This window comes from Mytilus edulis, chromosome 8 (assembly GCF_963676685.1).
Source record: "Mytilus edulis chromosome 8, xbMytEdul2.2, whole genome shotgun sequence".
Taxonomy (NCBI): domain Eukaryota; kingdom Metazoa; phylum Mollusca; class Bivalvia; order Mytilida; family Mytilidae; genus Mytilus; species Mytilus edulis.
The window spans coordinates 17,144,357-17,166,579 of NC_092351.1; the positions used below are offsets into that span (position 1 = coordinate 17,144,357).

General features: G+C 31.5%; 1 long non-coding RNA gene across 2 annotated transcripts; it reads right to left on the reverse strand.

The window, feature by feature from the left end:
* Nucleotides 1–3,609: 3,609 nt before the first annotated feature.
* Nucleotides 3,610–6,140, reverse strand: LOC139484959 (uncharacterized). Of its 2 annotated transcripts, none has more exons than XR_011655212.1 (3): nt 6,038–6,140; nt 5,121–5,248; nt 3,610–4,528 (listed from the first exon to the last, which is right to left on the reverse strand). It is a non-coding gene; the product is annotated as an uncharacterized lncRNA (long non-coding RNA). The 2 variants fall into 2 exon arrangements; XR_011655211.1 differs by having other exon boundaries at nt 3,610–4,531.
* Nucleotides 6,141–22,223: the final 16,083 nt, after the last annotated feature.

Consider the following 22,223-nt stretch of genomic DNA (forward strand, 5'->3'; position numbering starts at 1 on the left):
ATTATGACACCGGATGTATTATTTGTATATCAAAAGTAGCTACTTTTCTTTCAGAAGGTACTCTCTGAAACTGGATGTATTCACTTAAAAAAATGACAAGTTAAGTGAAACCATTTTTGACACATAAGTTTTAAGTTGGTCCACTCTTATGAGTAATGCTAGTATAACAATATATATATGAAAAGAAAGGCAGACTAATTAGAAAATGAAGAGAACACAAAACAAACCTTTTAATTGTGGTTTGAATTCAGATAAAGTGATTTGAATAATTTCTACAGCTCACGGACCATGGAACAGCTCACAGAGTGAAAAAAAGAGATGGAAAACAGCTATTCCAGGATGTTAAAGATTGGAGTGACAAATGGTTTTTGTACAAATGTCATTAAGGTATGCGGATTCTTCACAAATCATTAAATGTCATTTGGGTATGTTAATTCTTCACCATTCATTAAAGTTCAAAGTTGATGATCTCACGCAATGCAAGGGAAGAATATATGCATAATTGTTTTCAAAGATGTTCAAATACAGCTAACTGTTAAAGTCGTTATGGAAAATCCATCGCACTGAATTATTTGAAAATTGCCTGCTAAAAATTATTTAATTATTATAGACAATCTGCACGTTGTTTGTAAAGTTTGTTTCCATGGAAGAATTTAAAGTCTTGACTGTAAATTGATATAAATTACGGAAAAGGGAAACAGTTTAATCATTTTCACCATGACGGATATTGCGTCAAAGTATAAAGTATTTCAGTGCTTTCATCTCGATCAAACTGGGATGAATAAATATTTGTAGACAAAACCTCCATGATATATTTTAAAATCATAATATCCACATATGCCTAATGAAGAATGATTTCGATGATTTCATTTATATTGCCAGTTATTTGGAAATCATTGAACTAGAAAGAATACGGGAACGTATCTTTGAAATCACTTCCAATGCACAAAATGTGTAAGGTGTTATCTCCATTTATAAGGCATTGGTCGTTACTACTACTCGTGAACTGGTAGTCCCCGAATGTATTATCAGCTCAGTAGTCTGTTCTTCGGTACCCAAATGATTCATAAACTTTTTTCGCTTAAATTCTCGTTGAGAAGATTTTAACGTTTCAACTATTTCATTAAAAAAATATTAGCTTTTCTTATGAGGTACTTTTTGATATTAAAGCTCCTTACTTATACGCAAATATACATCAAAGGCTTTTAAATATCTAGGATTGGCCGTTACTGGTGAAGGTTAATCCCGAATAGCACTTCGCCATGGCGTTGTCAGTTTATTTTATGATTTATGAGTTTGACTGTCCCTCTGGTATCTTTCGTCTCTCTTTCGGACACATATTTTGTTTTCGTTTACAGCACGTTCAAGAAGACTTTTATACCTCTCGAAATATTTTTACAAATGTTTACATGCAAATTGATAGAGGATCGCAGCTACCAAAAAAAAACCCACTAATGTAAAAAGTTCTAAGGGGTGAAGTTGAGATCATTCTTTTGGAAATTTTATGTTATGGAACAATATCTTTAAAATAATTATAAACGAGACGATCAACAGGATAACGTCTCGTGCTTTGCATGCTATCCCTGCCATGTGAATCCAAACTCCATGACAGTGTCACAATAGGGTTTAAGACATATAAGTTTAGATGAAACGACTATTATTAAATTCTTAGATCTCTTATCCCGAAAACATGTCGCTGGTGAGTTAAAAGACTTATAACGAATGCGAACATGACAATATGATACATCGCTTGGTAACAACTCGAGTTATTTATTTTCAATATAAATAAATCCGATCCTTCAGCGAGTTTATTATTACTATTTGAATTAAATATCGACAGTTCACATCAAACGATATCCAGTTCTCACAAATTGTTAAAATATATTTCTCTCATGGTCAACGCGAATTGTTAATCTAGTATTTTGCACAATCCAGTATGACGTTATATGTCATGTTCCGATGTCAATTTAAACATCAGCCATTTTAAAATATTTTGTTCGCTCCAGAATGTAATAACATATGACAAAATGAAGATTTTCATATGAAAAGTGAGTGTTGTATATTATTGAAGAAATTCTACGTGTACATAACCTTTGAAAGTTATCAATGAAATAATGAATAGCTTATGATAATGTTGTAACATTTTGTATATCGTCTAATGATGCTGAATAAGCTAATCAAATAACGCATATTTTCATATACTTTTTTCGTATCACACTCCTTGCAGTGTGATACGATATCTCTTGATATCTCTAGAAATAGACAAAAGACCACAACAATAAAAGAAACAAATATATTGAATCGGGCAACCGACTCGTAAAGGTGACATGGAACGTTTGTATTGTTGTTTTCAAGGATTCGTTCTCTCTACATCTGTTGGATGAATTATGTATGTAAACATACACTATCATGTTCATGAGGGCAGTATTCAGTAAACATGCACCAGTGTCATGCAGCTATTGGTATTTGTAAACGCGATTCGATTGGGAAGAATAGGAGCTACACAATAATACGTTGACAATTTAAAGATGGAAACCACAACGTTTGTCAAGGATTCTAATTTTGAAGTCGTTCATCTGTGTCAACATCGAGATAAAAGTAAAATACAAAAAAAGACTTTTAAGTTGCAGTAATATCAATAATCTCAAAGCAAAAAACAGACATCAGAGAAAGAACTCTACAAGATGTTTTGATTTTTTGTTCATGTCATTGAACATGATTCGTATGTTTTATGAGTTCTACCCAATTTGAATATATTTGAGTAAACTATTATGTTATTGGTCTTTCATCGTTGTTTGTTTTTGTCAAAGTGGTGACAGTTTGTCTGCGTGTTATATGATTGAATATTCCTTTGGTATATCCCGCTCTGTATTTGGATTGTAAACAATTTCGTTTTTCAGCTTTTGAGATTTCTAGATTGACAAGACAAGCATGATTGTTTTTTTTATAGGAGCAGGAAAAATAAAACCAGACCAAAGATTTGAAAGGGACATTTATAACCATAAGTTGAAAATACTTTGATAACACCATGACTGAAATAAAAAGACAAACAGACAAAAACAGTTAACAAAGCACAACCTAGAAAACTAAAGTCTGAACAACACGAACCAAACCAAAATCTGCAGTCGATCTTAGGTGCTCCGGAAGGGTAGGCATATTTAAGCTGTTGTTTGAACTTTTGTCGGGTTTTAAGGTTGACTTTTTTCGGTTGTTTTTTTTTTTAAATTAGAATTTGATCAGCTCTTAATTCACGGATCTGATACATGATATAAATCTGATAAAAGTTGATTTTGAAATTTAAAAAAACCCACTTCTTACCCAGTCATTAGAAAATTACGCGATGTAGCTACAGGATTAAATACACATATCCTCAGTGATTGATATAATCTTGCATCCAGTTCATGTTAAGTTATGGGCATAGAAAACTCTAGAGGAAAGAACCGAATACAAGATAATATCTTAACGTTTCAGAAACCAAAATGTGGACTCCAATGCACAATGCAATGCAGAAGAGCTCACTGGATATAGTGCACAGTTGTTTTTCAGTTATAAAACTACTCTGGAGCTCATAAAATGAAGCATTATAATCAACATTATTGTCATCCGAGATATATAATCTTATTTTTTCCATTGTAATGAAAAAGCAAACACAAACATGCCAATACACTTGCCCTAATTGACCTTTCCCTTGAAAATCGATAAAGCGAAGGTTTGTTTTGTCAACATGATCCCATGGTAATGCTCATGTTTTTCTAATGTTGTCTCGTGCTCATCAACCCAAAATGCATACATGTAATACCAATATTGAAATATAAATATAAAAACATATCCACATTTTGGTACTTATGGGTGGGAGAGGGGGGAACTTATCAAGAACCTCATCAACCCAAACAGGCAATATGTATTGCCTGACCAAACATAGTCCTTAAACCAACCACCACTTGGATATTGAAAGAATGAGGATGTATCACATGTACTTCCGCCAAAGATATCAACCAATGAGGTTATACACATATCCTCAGTGATTGATATAATCTTGCATCCAGTTCATGTTAAGTTATGGGCATAGAAAACTCTATAGTCCATACAGCATATTTGCAGGCCAATCTCAAAATACACCACTAGCAAGACTTCCCCTTAAGGAATAGTATTCCCAATACTCAAAACAAATTCAACACTTTTATTAAATATTATTCTTTTTAAAATTACTTTAAAACACTTCTAAACATTTAAAGATGCATGTAAACAGTTCTTTATAAATCGTTCATAATTCAATAAATTCTCATGAATTTGACCACATACGGACTTTTAAAAGTTGAGTTAAGGCACTGAACTCATATCAAAATAAACATTGTCATTATTCTAATTACATCTTCAGCATGTGGAAAGCTTGTAAGCAAAGGGACTTAACCTCCAAGTGTAAACTATGCTGGCTTGTCTCTTTCTTTACTGTTGTTGAATCAAACACACTCTTTACTTCATAGTCAGGAACATTGACAATTGTATTTCCACTCGATTCTTCACATGTCTGCTGAAAATATATTAACTAATAACAAATTGTTTATTTCTACTAAAGACAGCATTAGTCACACTTTGAAAAGGAAAAATCCCCTTGCCTACAATCCACGTGGAAAACCACTAGGGAATCAGTGTCCCTCGAACTGTAGACAAAGAAATTTAAATTAAAAAATTTAACCATACATAAAATTTAAGTATACATTTGTACTAGTATACAAAATCATTCAACATTATATTTATTTATTAATTTAGATAAAACAAAAGAAAACAAAAATATTGCAACCATTATTTAATCTCCCATGACAAAAAGATTTTTGTGACATATTTCAACGCATCAATGAAATTAAATACACATCCAATAGAAAACATCATGAAATTACGGAAAAATTATTAGCATTACTTTTAAATAGGTTCATTTGAACATAAAGCTGCTTCCATGAGAGATTTTTTTTTTTTTTTTTTTTAGTACCGTGCCATATTGGCATCTTCTGCCTTTCTCAACACAGACATACATAATTTAGTGTAGTATCGATATTTTCCCCATTCATTATTTTCCTATTTTCAGAAATCAAAACATAACTTCAATTGCAATTTGTTCTCACCATATTCTGATTAGAAAAAATCCTTTCCTTTTAAAAAGGTTGTTCAAACTCATTGACATGAATCATCGTGCAATGTCATATTACTTCTCCTTCATTCGTCACCCTGTCAAAGCTGTAGGTAACACCATCTGAAAACAAAAACATTCTATTCAATTCTATGTACAATCAAACAGACCGCTGAACGCGGACCTCGACGAAGACACCTTATAATTCAATACACATCACTCCGATAAAAAACATGAATATCAAGTGACAATGTCACACTAAATTATTCCACTTTCTCAATAATTCTATTCTTTTCTAACAAAGTCTTTAAATAGCATTTCTATCAGTATGTACGATGTAAAAATAAATGAAAAGTCCACAACACAGTCAAAAGTAACAAAAGAAACTATTTACCCTATAAACAATTTATTATTCTCCTTTCAACTACAATTTTCCAAAATGGCCAGAGCCCCCACTTCCACATATATTTTATATAGCGATAGCACTTTGCCCTGCGTTTAACCGGCGCACGGCATAACAAATATCTGACCACCTGGGTTGATAATAACTACCTAAGGTCTAAATCCCAAAACATTTTGCCACCAAGGTCAAACATTACCATCTAGTTCTATCAAGAAGCCGCCAAGGCGAATATAAATGACCACCAAGGTCTTGACGCCCCCAAGGCTAGTATTTTTAATTCAATGTTGCCATCAAGGCAAATGTAAAAAATCACAAAAATGACCACCTAGGTCTATTGTCACCAAGGCATATAAAAATGACCACCTAGGTCTATTGCCACCAAGGCATATAAATGACCACCTAGGTCTTTTGCCACCAAGGCATATATAAATGACCACCAAGGTCTTAAAGCCACCAAGGCTATTTTGCCACCAAGGCAAATGTAAGTAAAAGTTAAAGAATATAGTTACTTTGCCGACAACACGTGGAGCACGACCTTCCCACAGCTTGGATATTGAAAGAATGAGGATGTATCACATGTACTTCCGCCAAAGATATCAACCAATGAGGTTAACCCCGATATCAAAAGACACACCAATCGGATAACTGTATAATACAATGTTTATAATTTGACAAGTAATAAGCAATCATTCGATTTTCATATGTGACGTGCAAATTATTTATTTCGGACGAGGACAATAAGATATTTTCGCAACTGTGTCTTTATTTTAAGAATCGATTTCACCGATATTTTGCCATGCAACTTATATTCTATGAACTTTTAGTAATATAATCCGGCCTTTGTCAGTTGTCACTAATGTTCATTATTGTACACACAAATAATACAATATCTAATATTTACTTTAAAAAGATTGAAGGAAACAAACCTGATATAACTCTTTAGATTGCTTTGAAATGTAACGATATTTACGCTATAAGATTACTTATTTATTTATATAAGACACAACTCAAGGATTAAGTTGTGTTATTAACCCATATTTTGATAATAAAAAAACTTGCCTTGAGAGAATTGCGAAGTATCAGATAAGCAATGATAGAGCCTAACAGGGTGCTAAGTCATCTACTGTGTTTTTGTCAATACATGACAGACGGAAGTTGATTTGTTTTATTATCTCGTATTTTATAGATAAGAGTTGCCTTTTAAGCTACACATTCGTTCTTGTAGGTATTTAGATATATAACATTTCCTTTTTTACACAAAAAAAGAATTTTATTATAATATAAAGTAAATTCGAAAATATAAAGAAGAGGAAAATAAGTTAAAATCATACATTTGCAAATAGAAATAGTTTATTCATATATGTATCACTAGAACTGGACTATTTTTAGGATTATTGTTTTCATCAGTTAAAAAAAAATACAGGCCAAATGGATTTGATTTTTTTTGTAGTTTTTGACTGTTAACCAAAGATGAGACTTTAAGGTACTTATGTCATATATGTTGAATTTACAAATAATCCTCCTTAATCATGATAAAAGGGGAATTGTATAAACGATTGTTTAAAGTCGTTTTGATTGATCTTTAACGTTGAATTAATTTAGTCAAAGATAGAAGTGTAGGGGAAACAGTTTGAATGAATTTGAATACTGTTTTTGTTAATGTTTAACACTCAAGTTAATAATCAGTTAGCCTTGTAAGTGTTTTTGTTCCTAACAAAGGACTCATTGTTGTCATCCTTGTTCAGGTAATGACGTTGTTATTTTCTGAAACTCTAACAGCGAAATATCAGGAAATGAAGCATCTATTAAGTTATTTTAACCAGTAGCTTGAAAACGAGTTCAAGTAACCCGCTCTTTATAAAAAATGACATTTTATTTAATACTATATAACGACTACTTGTTCCAATCTATATGAAGAAATCACCGATGAAATAATTTGAAATTAGATATAACTGTACAAAAATATATGCCGCTTTTTTTCATAATGAAGATTTAATAAAAATAAAGAAATGAAAACCAGAGAATTGTTTAAAAAATTATGTAGATTATTTGACTTGATACTGTACGTCTAATATTTGTTCCAATCTTTATGAATAAATCACCGATGAAATAATTTTAGATTATATATAAAATATGCAGCAAAATATGCCGCTTTTTTTAATCATGAAGATTTAGTAAAAAAAAATGAAAAGCATTTGAATGTTACACAAATTATAAAGAACAAAATTTAGTTATAAAGATATTCCAAATCTTTTTACAAAATAACTCATGTGGTTTACTTTTGCAACCAAAAGTACGTCTGTCATAAGGATAGACATATCTCTGAAACCGGGGTGTCATTAATGTCGACCTTATGTATCTCTAACATAAGCGCATGTGGGTATATGTTTATATGCAAATTATCTGAAAAATGAATAGTCTAGGTAAACAGTAATGTGTATTTAAGTGTCAATTACACAATCTTATCCTGATCAAAGCTGTATCGTTTGCCCTTTGATTCTGTTGAATGGAAACCGTTCATTTCGTTGTACAAACATAATTCATACTAGCACTCGATTCCTCAAATTGTTTTATATTTGAAAATTTAACTACCACAATAAGACAAATGTGAAATTACATTCGATGCAGTGGATGTGAATATATATCAAACTTGTAATTGATCGTTGATTGACCACACTGCAATTATCAACTAATTGCAATAACAGAAAGAGAAAATTAATAAAATGAGGAATCAAAGAATATCGTACGTTTGTTGTGATTGTTTTCTAAGTTTCTATAATTTCTGTGCTATTTTCACATTTCCTGACCAGTGTGAGAAAAATATTTCTCCTCACTAGTGAAAATCTGTTCTCAGCAAATGATTGTTTGTAATTTAATTGTGACGTTAAATTTTCTTGTTTTCATCTGAATTTTCTTATTGTGACGTCATGAAAAAAGGCGGCCATGCCTGATGACGTCATATCAACAGTACACAATTGTCATCAAATCTTTGAAAAGAAAGAGAAAGAGATTCCACCGCTATAACTCGTGTATTACGATATTTCTCCTCTCTCAACAGTTAATTATTTAAAAAGCTCGGCAAGCCTCGCGCTTTAATTATCAAAATTTAACAGTCTCGAGTGACGAAATATCGTAATACACTTGTTGCAGTTGCGGAATCTATATTTATCATACTTGTATTTTCTTAATTTTGTTTGTTAATTGATTTTTTCTGATTAATTAGTATCATTAGAAATTTCACTTCTTTGCTTTCTCAACATTGTAAATCTCTGTATTTGAATCTTGTTTTATATCTGCCTAGGTTGATGAATAAAAAATATATAATAAATTGGTTTTTCTTACAATTCCTTGATGAAACGTACAAGAAGTAAATTAACTCTTCTAAAATACCAAGCTTAAAAATTCATCCGTCAGAAACGTCTCATTGGCGCCAGAATCCAAAAAAGTTATAATGGCCAAATAAAGAACGAAATTGAAGACATTGCGAACCCGAAATTCTAAAATACAGCTGATGCATTTCGACGATTCAATGTTTTGAAAACGGCAAATTTATAATTAAAGATGCTGAATTCTAGGTATAGTGATACCTCGTGGAGGATACCTTCATAATTGGTAGGATATTCTTAGTGATTGTAAATAAACTGATCAGAGTTAATCAGGTAAAATGTCTTACCCAAGACGCTTGTTTATTCTACAACAGTGACAAAAGTAAAAAAAAAAGGCCAAATAATGTACGAATCCGAAGAACATCGAGTACAAGAGTCACGGTTTGCCGAATACAGACAGGTAAATATATTAAGTTGATGGAAACACACAAAAACTTTTACAAATCAGTACAAACTAGTAATGAGCTAGGCATTTGACTAGATATTCAAAATCATGTCTAGTTTTCTTCAAAATTCAATGCCACGATTTGTTTTCTTGTATTCGTAATAAAATAATAAAAAGTGTAAATTCACAAGTAACTTTTGCTTTGACCAAACTTTGTACTATACGTTTGGTACCAAACTCTTCAGCACCGTCTTTTAAATCGATTGTCATTGTCGATTAAAAAAACCAAGAATGTGTCCAAAGTACACGGCTGCCCCACTCGCACTATCATTTTCCATGTTCAATGGACTGTGAAATTGGTAAAAAATCTAAATTGGCATTAAAATTAAAAGGGTTATACCATATAGGGAACATGTGTTTCAAGTTTCAAGTTTCCCACTTTCATTTTCTATGTTCAGTGGACCATGAAATTGGAGTCAAAAGTCTAATGTGGCTTAAAAATTAGAAAGATCATATCATAAGCAACAAGTGTACTAAGTTTCAAGTTGATTGGACTTCAGCTTCATCAAAAACTACCTTGACCAAAAACTTTAACCTGAAGCGGGACGAACGAACGCACGGACGGAAGAACGAACAGACGGACGGACGTACAGACGGACGGACGTACAGGCAAGAAAACATAATGCCCTTCTACTATCGTAGGTGGTGCATAAAAATGAAACGCGTATCTTGCTCACAAAAGTATAAGGCTGATTTTTTTCCGTGGTCTGTTTTAGAAATAGGCTGATCTATATAACACTAAATGATTATGTCTGTTTTGTGAATCGGACGTCCACATTCTTCGTGAGTTAGACTATTGATTATACAGGTAGCAGGGTTAATATTGATAGATATTTCCACTTTATATTTGGTTATTTGAAAATGTTTTAATCAGCAGAAAAGTTTTTAAACTAGTTTCCAAATGTGACATATGCATACACATCCGGTTCCTTTTTGCTAGCCCATGGTCACCGGGCAAAATATTTAGTTTGAAACAAAATATCACAAAACCACAACGTGCTACCACGGAAATAAACAAATGAGTTAAATCCGACATTAATTTTTAAGCAGCAACGTTATACAAAGTTTATTAAAAAATGATACGACGAATTTATATCAATACTACCTTATGGCATGTTATCACAAAATAACTGAAAAAAAACATTTGATAAAAATCCAGTTTAAAATTCATTAATCCAAGCCACGACGCATGACATCTTACCTTATGGAAAATCAGATTTAGGAATTCAAACCTACCGATCTGTGTCAATATGGCAAGTAAGACATTATGTAATATTTTGCTTATTTCTTTTAATATTAGTCAATAAATTTACTATATTTGTTTAGTCACTTGACCATTTAATGTTTTTACGCGTCTGGCATACAAAATTATAATCCTGGTACCTTTAACAACTATTTATTCCGGTGCAACAATTTGCCACCTTGTTTATTCGATTTCGCTTTGATTTAAGTCGGCATTTTACTATTACAACTTTTGTCTTGCAATGTTAGTCACTTATCTTTCTATTTTCCAGATAAGATTAAAAAATGATAATAACAAAACACATAATTAAATGAAAGCTTTTGTTTTCTGTCTATGGATCTGTCGTTTTTGTATCTATCGTCCTTTTTATTTCGTATGCAGACGGGTCTATTATGATTAAAGAGGCAAAACCAACGGACATTTAATAAAATTATTTCGAAAATAAACGAGCTACTTTCAAGGAAAGGTTGTTTTTCATCAAGAAGTTTCATGTTACCTCTGAAATCTAGAGATTATTTAACTCTTACTCTGATAATTCAGTCCTGACCTGGGGCCCATTGCAAGGGGCCGCTTGTGTACTCAAATTAATTGTGGTACAGTAATCAGAACAGTTTTGATAGTAAATGAAAATATGCCGCATCAATGTTGTCGAAGTACTTGAGCTTTTGTTGGGAAATCATTAAACAGCTTAAAATTCGCTTAACTGTACCAACGAAATGATTGCAAAATACGATTAACATAGATCCTGAGCGTTGACCTTGATAAAAACGTCACACTGCTAAATACGAAGATAAAATAATAAAAAAGAAAAATGAATTAAAGACTTGTTAAACAATAATGGTAAGAAATGCATGTCTGCATATTTATGTTTTAAGTGAATTTCTCGACATCTATAGTACATAGATATTATTAACAGAATCAAGTGGTTTGATATTGATAGTTGGTTAATTGGTATCAAAGTATAAAAAAGTATTTAATGTTTTTTGAATAATAAACTTAAATTAGGTTTTAAGGTCGTGAATGAACGAGTTTTGCTTAGTGCATCGAATTAAAGAATAACACAAAAAATTGTACTTAACATACTGAAAAAGAATTTTGTAATTTATTCGTAAGAATGAAAGCAAACTAAATTTTTTGGTTATATACAAATGCATCTTTCGTGGATCTACAGTTTGTCGATTCTTGTATCTTTGCATTACACAAGGTTATGTTTTTTTCTGACTGTTTATGATGTCTCCATCTTTTAATCCATTGGCTGTTGAATGTGCAATGATTGATAATTTAGTCTTAGATGCATGATTGTTTTTAGAAGTTGGGATTCCCGCTTAATATTTAACCCCGCTAAGTTCTGTATGTATGTGCATTTTTGTGCATGTGCAAAGTCAGGAGCCTGTTGTTCAGTGATTATCCTCTGTAGCTGCTTCTTTGTTTTTGTCTTCATTTTATTGTACATAAAAGAGGGACGAAAGATACCAAAGGGACAGTCAAACTCATAAATCTAAAACAAACTGACAACGCCATGGCTTAAACAATGAAAAAGATAAACAGAAAAAACAAAAGTAAACATGACACAACATAGAAAACTAAAGAATAAACAAAACGAACCCCACCAAAAACTAGGGGTGATCTCAGGTGCTCTGGAAGGGTAAGCAGATCCTGCTCCACATGTGGCACCCGTCGTGTTGCTTATGTGATTACAAATCCGGTAAATAGTCTAATTCGGTAGGTCACATTCATGAAAGGGAAGGGGATTGTAGTTACGACGTAAGGAACATATCCGTTATCATTTGTGAAACGGTTATTCCATAATGGTCAACCAACTCGTGATGGCGTCCGTAAAATTAACGAAGGGATGATTTCAACCTCATCAATTGGAACTCTTGGTTTAATAGCTTCCTTGTGAGCAGCAACCCTCTATCAAGAAAATCATGATAGGAAATGCAAGCACGGGAATATCGTATCAATTGGGAGATGTATACCCCGTATGCAGGTGCTGCTGGAATGTTGCTACTTAGAAATGAAAAGTTTAAAATTGGAAAGCTGAAATCATATCTTTTGTCGTAAAGTTTTGTTTTCAACCGACCCTCATTGTCAATTTCTAGATGTAAGTCAAGATATGAAGCCGACTTAACTGTATCTGTAGTATCCTTTATCTCCAGTTCGATGGGATAGATGCGTTCCACATAGTCACCAAATTTTGAATTGTTTAGTGAAAGAACATCATCTATATAGCGGAACGTAGAGTTAAAGGATATTGCTAACTTCTTTTCTTTCTTCCTAAGAAGTTCCTGCATGAAGTCAGCCTCATAATAATAAAGAAACAAGTCGGCAAGTAGAAGGGCACAGTTTGTTCCCATTGAAATGCCGACAGTCTGTTGAAAAACACGTCCTCCGAACGTAACAAATATGTTGTCAATCAAGAAATCAAGCATCTTGATAATATCAGTTTCAGAGAATTTTTTGTTTGAATCAGAGTGATTCTTTACAAAGTAGGATTTATTCCTCCCTAAGACAAGATACTTGTATCTACGTTGGTCATTCTTTTTTATGAAGCAAAGTAATACCAGATCTTTCAATTTGTCTTTTAGTTTGGAATGTGGAAGACTTGTGTAAATAGTAGAAAAGTCAAATGTTATAATATTGTTACAAGATGAAAGAGAGTTAGATTGTATGTACTCTAAAAGATCTTTGGAATTTTTAAGTATCCACATCTGATTCACGCCACCTCTAGAATATGCAGTTTCACAATAACTTTGAAGCCCGTCTTTGATTGCTGATAAAATAGATGTTAATAATTTAGAAAGAGGTTTCGTGGAGCACTTTGGAGACCCAGCAAATACATAATATAGACCGTTAGCTTTCTCGTTTGAATTGTCTTACATTTGTTAAATTGGACCTTTTATAGCTGACTATGCAGTATGGACTTCATTGTTGAAGGCTGTACAGTGACCTATAGCTTTTAATTTCTGTGTTATTTGGTCTCTTGTTTAGAGTTGGTTTGACCTTTCATCCCAATGATACCAAATGTACGTAAAGCTTAAGATGGGAATTTAATCTGGTGTTAGTGATGGAATAACAAGTTTATACCATACATTTAACAATATAAAATTACTCAGACCTTCATTTGATATACTAGTACATCAAATTGTACAACTCCACCTTAGTGGAAAACCATGTATCATACCAAATCTTCTTATTTATATCAGGTTTTTTTTCTGTTTATTAACATTACAAACTTACGATACAAAGATAACAAAAAATAAAGAAACAAACTAGGATATTGCTTTATGTAAAACAAAAAGGCTTCAAACAATTTTACTTTTTTTTCGTATATCGAAACAACAGACTGCATAAACAATAGTCGAACACTAAGATAACTAATAGTTCCTTTTTTTACACCAACGTTATGAATATCAAACCACAAAATGTGTCTATTTTATTTCGATATTTCTTGCACATTTGAATAACAAGATTTATGAGTGTGACTGTTCCTCTGATATCGTTCGCTCCTCTTTTAAGCTTTCAATTCATTATAACGCTCTGACTTTTTTTTGCAAGAAAAATAAGATAATACAGCTTCCAAAACATTAGCTAAATATTTTAAATGGATAAAATAGACACATTTTTGTGTATAAAACATGTTATTAAACTAGCAAATGCTGAATCTATGTTAATCATTTTGACTTTGATAAACTGACAACTCTGTTAGATATTTTCATGACAGCTTTAGAAAGTCGAAAGTTTATTTGAAGAATATCTATTTAACTCTTCAAAAATAATTTCAAATAAAAGACAAATGATTAATTGTTTACCATAGTGAAGTAGATGGTGTCATTGGTTTATTAAGCCGACATTTAAAAAGACAATATGATTGTAAATCAAAAAGCAGTGGTGCCAATTGTTGTTTTCAATTCATTTTCATTTAAAACATTAAGAATAAATAATACAATAATCACACATTTAAAAAATTCCATATAACCTAAGTGAATTTTAAAAGAAAAGTCAAAAGATTAAGACAATGTATTTCATTACGGTATCGGTGGCAACATATATTACATATTATCGAAAAACAAAGTCATTAGATCCTAACACTAAGTAAAAGAAACCTTTTTATTGAAAATCTTCAAAAGTTTAATGATATAAACTGTCATCTTGCAATCTTCAAAGAGAAAACAGATTTCGATCAATATTCATAAGATATGTTACTATGAAAGACATCCCGAAACTCTCTATTTATAAAAGAAATCCTTTTTAAAAGCATAGGAAGCAACACCCACTTAATTTAATAGGATAACCCACTTACAATGATTTCATTCGTTTTCAATATATTTTTTCTGATGAAACTATAATGGGATTTGAAATATCTTTATGAATGATAAGATTAACTTAGATCAGGAGCAATGCTAAAACCTTTGCACTAAAAAAATATTAAATATAAGATATGACGTAAAGAATTATAAATCCGTAATGGGAAAAAAATCATTGTCAGCACATTTCACTTTAATAGCATTGTCCTGTCATCCTTAGAACATATATATTATTCTATGAATCAAGTGGTTTATATTGAAGATTGGTAAATTGGTATCGAAGTAAACACAAATTTTGCATATTTATGGAATTAAGATAATAGACAAAAATAGGTTAAAACTTAAAAAATAAATGTTGTAAAGTGCATTAAAAAAAAAAAAAATGAAGAAGAAGCAAGAGTCTGTTTTGTACTCAACGTTTTGTCTGCTTTAAGTAAGAGTCGTTTTTCTTTTTTCAGATTTATCAACTTGATAGGTCAACAAACGAAAAAAAGATAAAGAATAAGACAAAACCTCAGATTTCTTGCCGAGTCAGGAATATGGCAGTTGTTATCAAATAGTCCCTTTCTATGATTGTTTACCTTTGTTTTTGTAGTACTTGCGTGTTTCTACTGTTTCTTTGTTTCCCTCTTATTGTTGACGTGTATCCATCAGTCTTAGTTCGAAACCAGGATTTGTGTTCTCAAAATCGATTTATGACGTTTGAGCAGCGGTACATTACTGTTGCCTTTATTTACTGTCAAACACAAACTCGTCATAATTTGGATGTTAGTTATCTTTCAGATTTCATAAACAATATTCGAAAATGAAGATGCTCAATATTTTCCTGTTAACACCAAAGTTTAATGCACTGTGAATTTGAATTAATGTTTTGTAACCAATATAATGGCTATAGCTCATGAAAAAATGAAAAAGGACATTGCTTGGCTACAAAACAGAGGATCTTGCCTAAATACTTTACAAGGACTCACACTGTACCAAGTCAGGAATTTGACAGTTGTTATCAATTTGTTTGATGTGTTTGAGCTTTTGATATTGACACTTGATTACAGACTTTCCGTATTGGATTTTCCCGGATTTCGATATATATTTGTTATGGTACCTTTTTTTAGGTGGCTGAAACACGTTTTTTTGTACCATTCAGATGTCTCTAATGAAGACTTTGTATCTAATACTTCAACATGCAGTACAATCAGATTCAATGTGCAAGTGACAAGGTCTTGTTTTCGGTAGATGTTGTTACACAAAATATTGAAAAACAGAGCAAATTTGCATTAGTAGATGTCATTCAAATTTTCTGATTTATTAAAAAATCATGCTTCACATTTTAATATCTGTATTTTTTGAAGACGGTTTTATAAAAAAAGTTTTGAAATATTACTCACCGTAATTTCTTTCCATCTTTTAAGGATGAACCCTATAATTTTTCTTATTATTATGCATAATTCCCTAGAATTTTGATGAAAACAGAAAACATGTCACTAAAGTCACCATGAAAATTATCTCTTATTATCCGAATTACTGTAAAATATTAAGGTACTAAGGAATAAGATTTCCAATCAAAGAGTTATTTTTGTCGATAGCATTCTGCTAACCGAGTCTACAGATGTTCTAACACCTAACAGATATTGCTTTATTTTCGATAACTTTGACTGTGCTGAACTGACAGTTTCGTTAGAATAAGGACGATCTTAATATCGAAAAAAAAGTTTTACTAAAATAAATCACGATAATATGGCGTTGTAGTATTATTCGTACATAAACCCATCTTACTTGATTTTATATCTGCAAATTAAGGAGTAATTGAATAACAGCCTAAATCTTAATGCACAACAATGTAACAGCTTAGAATCTTAATGCTCAACAATGTAGCAGCTTAGTTTAAAAAAGTTTTGGGGATTTGTTCAAGTTTTGCTAAATCGGCAATGAACTATGTAGTCAGATAACTTTTGTTTTTTGTATTAATTTCTCCCACTTTTGCTCAGGGTTTTCTTTCCTGTTTTCGCTTGTTGATTTGACATATTTTCCTTGTAGATAGTATTTTTTTGTATATTCACGTGGTCAGTTTTCTATTCCTCATTTTCAAACATTAATTGTGTTGCTTTTGAAAATCAAACCTACTAAATGCACATGTCCAATTCATCGGTACAAAATTTTACAAAAAGCTTTTGTAAATTTGACGCGATTTCTTTGTAATATACACTTAAATGCAATAAATTAAATGGAAAGAAAATTGATGGCATTGCCTGATACAAATTTATGAAGCAAAACGACGTCTGAACTTATTAGCTCAGCAATGATTTGTAAGTTTATTTAATGATGACAACGGCAACTCATTAGGAAATATAAAGGTTAGTAAAAACACAACCATATTTTTACACAGTTTGATTATTTACAGTTTGTAGGTTGCACGCAAATTTTAAAAGTACACTTGCGGTTCAAGTAGTATTGGCTGTTATTAACTTTTGAAGGATGATTAGCTTTACACCAGTTTCAATTAGAATAGATAAAACTTCAAATCAGATAATTACAAAACAATGTAACGCTGATTATGCATGTTGAATGTTCATACTTGCTGTTAATCGGGAACCCGGATGCACAATCGCACATGTTGTCAACAAGACATTAGTATTTATTCGTAATTATAAAACTCTCATTAGATATTAAAGCAATAAAGTTGTTCTCTTGTGTAGTCACGCAACAGTCAAAAGTCAATGGAATATCGATGCTGGATACCTAGGACATAATTCGAAAACTTTGTGTCTTTCTGTGAAATATATGTCACGTGTCTCTGTGTTTAATTGACAAATGATGTCTGGGTATGTTTTAAGTCTCATTTTGAAAATCTATAGCCGTATAATGATACTATTGACCTGATTTTATATTAAATTATGTTACTTAAGAAATAATGAGTTGTCATTTGATTCAATTATCTACTACATTATAAATGTGGAGCCTTCTATAGCATTTAACTGTGCCTCCACTGAATGCATCTTGTCACAATGAAAAAGATCATTTAGAGAAACAGTATCATGTATTTGGTAAAATGAAATTTTAAGGTTACGAACATTTCATGTCATTTCGTGAATCGGTTTTAAGTATTAGGTGTTTGGAGGAACACATTCAACGAACATGATGATGTTTATGAAATACAATTCTTAGAATAAGTATCAGTATTATATATATATGGTTGATGCAATTTAAAAATTATTCATTTCAGGTTTGGTCTTTTAGAGAATTTTCCGTAATAAATACGTAAATAAAGTTTGGTGTTCGACAAAATGTCATTTCGTAAATCGGTATCTCAGTGGTCGATGTGTTAGCAGCAATAAGTGAAATTAGGCATTAAGCTTAAATCCTAGGCAATAGGCAAACGCCTATGCACTAAGGCCTGATATATTTAGGCATTAAGCTTATTTCCTGAAATTGAAAAATGATTATTCATCCTATTGCCGAACATAATTTTAGGCAATAAGTTTACTCTGGAATTAACGCATGTTTGGTGATTTATTCTTGATATCAAGTCATTTCTTAATTATATTTCTAATATAACATGTATGAATATACGTTCTTTTGTCAGATCTTCAAATTTAGTAAGTTTATTTAGTAATTTTAGCAGTTAAAACAAAACAGAATTAGCTCATACCTTTTTCATGTTTTGGTGGTATTACAAAATATTAGAAAGTTTAAAAAAAAAAACGTGATTGTATTCAATTAAAAAAGAAGGGAGATTCTATAGAATAATCATAACATTTATTTGAAATTTGTTCACTTCACTAGTCGAGCTGGTTTGAACTGGAAAAAAGTAGACAAAATTAAGTTATAATTTTAAGCTCACATCATTTTCCATTTTTATTATTGGATTAGTAAATTTTCTTTGTTTACAGTTCCGCATCTTGTGATTACAAAATGATTTTAAAACAAATGTCTATCAATTTTCATATTTCAAATTATTTTTTGATGCGTTTTAATATAAATGTTTCGGACAACATGAGTATTTGGACCGGACTCTGTATACGTATACTCGTACGGTACGACCATACGCGAACGGTCGGACTGTATGAGTATACTTTATTCTCATACAGTCTGGTACGAGCTCGACAATACATCAATGTATTTGGATCATAAAGATTGATTAAAGACATACATTTATCAAAATTTTTAAATGAGTTTTACAAACATGAAAAAGATAATAATAAGCAATTGAATATTTATTTATTGTTTATCTGAATACTATTTACTAGGCACTCTCGTTCACCGTGAATTCAGATATTTTACATTGGTATGTTCTGCTCATGCATGTTCCTTTAAATTTTTACTTTTTAGTAAAGTTCCATAATATTCTAAAAACATTTCTTCCCAGAATATGTTTAGTTCCGATATGATATTAACATCGATTTCAGTGAGCATGATTTAATTTCTTGTTGAGGCCTGTTGTATGTCGGTTCTTACTTTTATCATAATTTCTGTCCTAAGAATATGTTATAGGAACGATCTTAGGACAGTTTCGATAAAGAGGCCCCAGTTCTTATACTTTTATTATGTAACAAATATATTTTTATTTAAATGAATAAATGTCATTTATTTACTCACATTTATATTTTAGGCATTAAGTTTAATGCCTGCTCACATTTTTCAGGTTTTAAGCTTAAATCTTAGGATTTAAGACTAATGCCTAACATCATTTAGGTAATAGACTTACTGCCTAGGCGTTCGCTAATTGCCTAGGATTTAAGCTTAACCCTAATTTCACTTATTGCCGCTAACAGATGCATGGAAACCTGATGTTTCTAATTTGAAAAAATGCTTAATCTTTAAACTTATGTTCAATTCTTACAAATTCATTGCAAAAAAAAATTAACATTCATGCTTATATTTTTGTACATAAGACGCAGTTTCGTCTACATAAAAGTGAAAACAAAAATACCGCATTCAAAGATGTTTAAAAAGGGGAGTTCGTAAAAGAGAGACCAAATATACCAAAAACATGTTCAAAATCATAGTTTCTGATGCATGCTTATTTTTTTTTTTTTTTTTTTTTTTATTATTTATTGTTTTTGGCTTTATGCTAGATCACAGTAACTGCGTGAACGCTTAAAGAAAGGGCGAAAATAAACTGAAAACGCCATGGCTGAAAATGAAAAGACAAACAGACAAATAATATTACATAAGAAACGACATAGAAAACGAAAGACTGGGCAACACAAACCCCGACAAAAACGGGGGGTGATCTTAAGTGCTCCAGAAGGGTAAGCAGATTCTGCTCCATATGTTGTACCCATCGTGTTGCTCATGTTTTTACAAACCCAGTAAATTGTCTTATTCGGTAGGTCCACATTCATGAAAATGGAAGGGGAGTGTAGTTACGACGTAAAAAACATATCCGATATCATCAATGAAACAGTTATTCCATCGCGGTTACCCAACTTGTGATGGCGTCCGTAAAATGTACGAAGGGATGATTTTAACTTCACCATTGGTAACTCTTGGTGTATTAGCTTTCTTGTGAGCAGCAACCCTTTATCAAGATAATCATGATAAGAAATACTCCGTATATAGGCGCTGCTTGAATTTTGTAACATAGAAATGGAATGTTCACAATTGGGAAGCTGAAATCATATCAATTGTCGTAAAGTTTTGTTTTCAACCGAACCTCATTGTCAATTGTCAATCTTGTAAGTCAAGATATGAAGCCGATTGTACTGTATCTGTTCTATCGTGGTTTCGTGTTAATTCGACCTGTTGATACAATTTGTAATACGTTTTTGTTATCTAATGTTTACTTATTTACTGTTATATCTCCTCTCTCTTTTGTTTTTGGATATAAACCAGCTTTGATAATTGATTGTTCTCGTATTATGAACAAAAAATATTTCTGTTCATCGTTACTGTTTATCTTGCAACACAATTATTTTTATTTAATTGTATACATTATTCTATTTTTCGGCATTTTTGCAATGGAATGGTTGTCTTTCTGAAAATTTGGTAATTACATTGTGTCATAGATCAAATTTTATTCATTCACTGTATGTTCATGTGTGTTGATATGTCTTTTGATTGATGTAAGCCATTTCAAATGATATTTTATAGTGTGTCTTTCTATGTTGTGATGTTACACTATTGTTTCCGGTTAGAGGAAATATTTGTACTTATTAAACACGTTTAAACCCTCTGCATTTGTTTGCACATGTCCTATGTCAGGAACCTGATGTTCAGTGGTTGTCATTTGTTGATAAGTGTTTCTCGCTTATTCTTTTTATAAACGTTGGTTTTCCCGTTTAAATGACTTTACACTAGTAATTTTTGGGAATCGTTATAGCTTGCTGTTCAGTGTTAGCCAAGGCTCTGTTTTGAAGACCGTACTGTTGCCTATAATAGTATAAAAAAAGGTGAACCAGATGGTCATTTCGACAGATACAATCTCTTTAGTTAGGCCAAGGTCAAGGCATTTGAATAGAGATACCTAATGTATACGTCAAAGAGCTGATATAAATGAAAAGGAAAGTACCAAAGGTATTGCCAAAAAAACGTCATAATCAGAGAGAGCAATACATACAAGTACTGTTGTGATGTTTAGATACATGATTTTGTTATCACTAGTCGTGTTATATCATAATTAAATCTACAAATGATGACTGATCTTTTTATATGAATATTTAAAACGGTTTTGGCTATTAAGTTAAAAAAAATTGAAACCCACGAATAATTTCTTTATATTCACAATATGCAAAACGAAAATACATTTATACAGGGTTATATGTCATATGGTTTCTAAAATTGGGCCTCTCTTTAATGTTGAGATAAATATATCAAACCTTCACTTATGTATAGTCACGGATATTAGATATATTTTTTGTTGTCAGTATATGGTATAGAAAAATCGAAAATAATGTTAACACATGAAACGGCAACAATATGCATTTGGACAAATAATTATGTTTTCAATTGTTGTCTACACAGGCAAAATTTGCTCACACGAATTTCACATGAATCACACATGAAATTCACATGAAACATTTCACGTGAGATTCACCTCAATCGACCTTATACATGAAACTCACGTGAACATTTTCATGTGAATTTCACGTGAATTCAGATTCACACGAATCTGATGTGAAATTTTTCACATGAATTTTACGTGAAATTTGCTACAAAAAAATTTGATAAGATTCATGATTTTGATTAAATTTGAAAATTTAGATGTTATTTGAAATACTCTATTTTAAAAATTCATGTGAATTTCACATGAAATTAATTTGTGTGATTTTCATGTGAAATTCACATGAGTTTCACGTGAGATTCACATGAATTTAA